This window comes from Notolepis coatsorum, assembly GCF_963971535.1.
Source record: "Notolepis coatsorum genome assembly, chromosome: 11".
Classification (NCBI taxonomy): domain Eukaryota; kingdom Metazoa; phylum Chordata; class Actinopteri; order Aulopiformes; family Paralepididae; genus Notolepis; species Notolepis coatsorum.
Window position 1 is genome coordinate 36238707 of NC_140175.1, and position 2704 is coordinate 36241410.

Consider the following 2704-nt stretch of genomic DNA (forward strand, 5'->3'; position numbering starts at 1 on the left):
AGAGTGCGGACAATTTGGACAGTCCGGAACAAGTACCCAGTGTTGTGTAATGCTGCACTGAGAAAGCGTGTCCCCTTCGCATCAACATACCTCTGTGACGCCGGATTTTCGGCACTGACATTAATAAAAAGTAAATACAGATCTCGCATCAGAGTAGAAGTGGATATCCGCCTCTGCCAAAGCGCTCATGAACACATTTTATAAAAAAGATGTATGTTCTGGCAACATATTTTCTCTAAATATATGCCTAGTTTTATAAATGTGTATACAGAAACAATTCCATTGCTTTTGTTGATAATATTCATTAATTTCATTGATAACATAGTGCTGTAATTTCATTTTCTAATAAATATGCATGATCAAGTTTAACAACGTGTGCTTTTATTTTGCTATTCCTTATGTCCACGTTGAAACTATGTGATTCATTAAGTGTGGGGTCGCCAAAATAATTCCTAAATAAAATTGGGTTGTGGTATAAAAAAGTTTGAGAACCCCTGGTCTAACCTAACAAACTGGGGTCTGTTGGTCAGAAAGTCCAGTTTCAGTTTCCAGTTTCAGATGGAGGGGTTGGTGTCGAGGTCCTTGCTTCCCACGAGGTCACCAAGTTTGGTGATGAGATGAGTTTGGAAGGGATGATGGTGATTAATGCTGAGCTGAAATCAATGAACAGCAGCTGTTATTTAATACTATTTTAAATAGCGCAAAGTCTCCATCTGTGACAACTTTGTTCTGATCACAGCCACGGTGACATTTCTCTGCCATCTGACGCCCTGGAAGTCAGGGTGGTGAAGGATAATTAGGATAGGGTACACAAGTAAACACAGTTGTCTGTGCAGCTGCCATGGAAAGCGCCTCAGGGACGCCCGCCAGGCACCATCATCTGTCCTGCACCCCACCTGCACCAGAAGAACGAGCTGCTACTAACAGGCTAGTAAGTGAAAGGGAAAAGGAGAATTGACTGTGGGACGTTCTTTCTCATCCAACCTCACAAGGTCTTAGCAGTCGTCACTATGTGTTGACTATGTGTTAGCTTCTTGAAAACGGTCGCGAACAACAACTGAACTGAATATAGATTCACTAGCCTTATCACGTACATATTAAAACCCCTTTAAAGATACTACAAGGATGTTATTTTCAACAAAATATATCATTGTCAGTTTGGTTGTGATACACTGGTATAATTACAATGAACAAATGAGACTGTTTTGCTGTGTGTTCCTGCCCCACGGCATGGGGTTTGTTTTGATGATGATGAGAGAGGGTGGATAGCCCTGGCTGAGTGTGAACCTGGAGACATTGTTGTTGATGAAGCAAGTTTTATTTAGAAAGGCTTCCTTTGTGCCATAATGCCTTCAGCAGTACTCCCGCAGATCCAACCTGACCCACACAATATCAATACAACATAGAGGATATGTATGGACTTGTTATGGTGTCGTCATCAGTCTCAACACGTGTCTGTAGTAATCCTGCCAAGGTATGGACATTGAATTCACAAGGATATATTCATGTCAAAATCCTAGTAATAACTTTAAAAAGAGGGAGTTAAAGAAACATGCCAACATTATAAATATAATTAAATGATGAAAGCTATCCGGCTACAAACGGTGATAGTAGTGTTCCAATAAAACAGGCGAAACAGTTGGTAAGCATGCACATATCAGAATCAGAATCAGAAAGGTCTTTATTTCCTTAAGTATACTTTAAGGAATTTGCTTTGGACGCTACTGGTGCGACATTAGACAGACATTAACAGACAGATAATATAATAAAGTTGTGGAGTAAAGTATATACGTGTAATGAAACAAAAAATAACACAATAGCAACTAGGGTATATAAGAACATTTTGAAAGATTGAAAATAGAGCTGATGACAGATCCACTTGAGGTATGGGGGCGCATAGAGAGGATCGCCCGTGTGGTTTGGGGGGCCAACAACTGACATCTCAGTTTTATCTGCGTTAAGGAGTAGACAGTTTTGTGACATCCAATAGACCTATCTCAAACCCTGCCCCTTTTCTTGATCCTCCAATCACAGCTGTCGCTTACCTCGGACAAACTTTGTTTGTACGAGGAAGTCCGAGGTAAGCGACAGCTGTGATTGGAGGATCAAGAAAAGAGGGCAGGGTTTGAGATAGGTCCATTGTTTTTTTATCCACTTCCATTAATTTGTGCTAAGCTAGGCTAGCTTGCAGACAGATAGCTTTCTACTGAACACACGGAGAGGAACTTGGTATCTATCTGCTTGTCTGACTTTGAAGACGGTAAGCGCATTTCCCATAATGTTGGCATTTGCCATAATGTTGAGACAGAAAGACCAAGCAAGCATTGAACAGCAGCATAATAATTTATGCTTGAGACAGAAAAATAAGCATTGAATGGCAGAGTAATAGTTGTTTATGCTTGGCCACGGTCGTCATGCTGTAGCTCCACCGCGGTGCATCCCATTATGTCCCCCGTGCTGAGGTGTAGTAAGCTGGAAGGGGTCCACCTTCTTTTCTCAAGTCATGCATCTGAACGAGTCCCTCCAGGAATGAGAAACAAAGAGAGCTATAACATTTTATTGCCACTCGTTGGATTGATTGATTGATTGAAATTTGTATTAAGAGATTGCAGAATGGGCACAATACAGTACGGCTCAATACACACAATTGTTAAGGGAATGCAGACCAGAGAAAGACCTTCGTCTTGTTTACATCAGGGTCCCC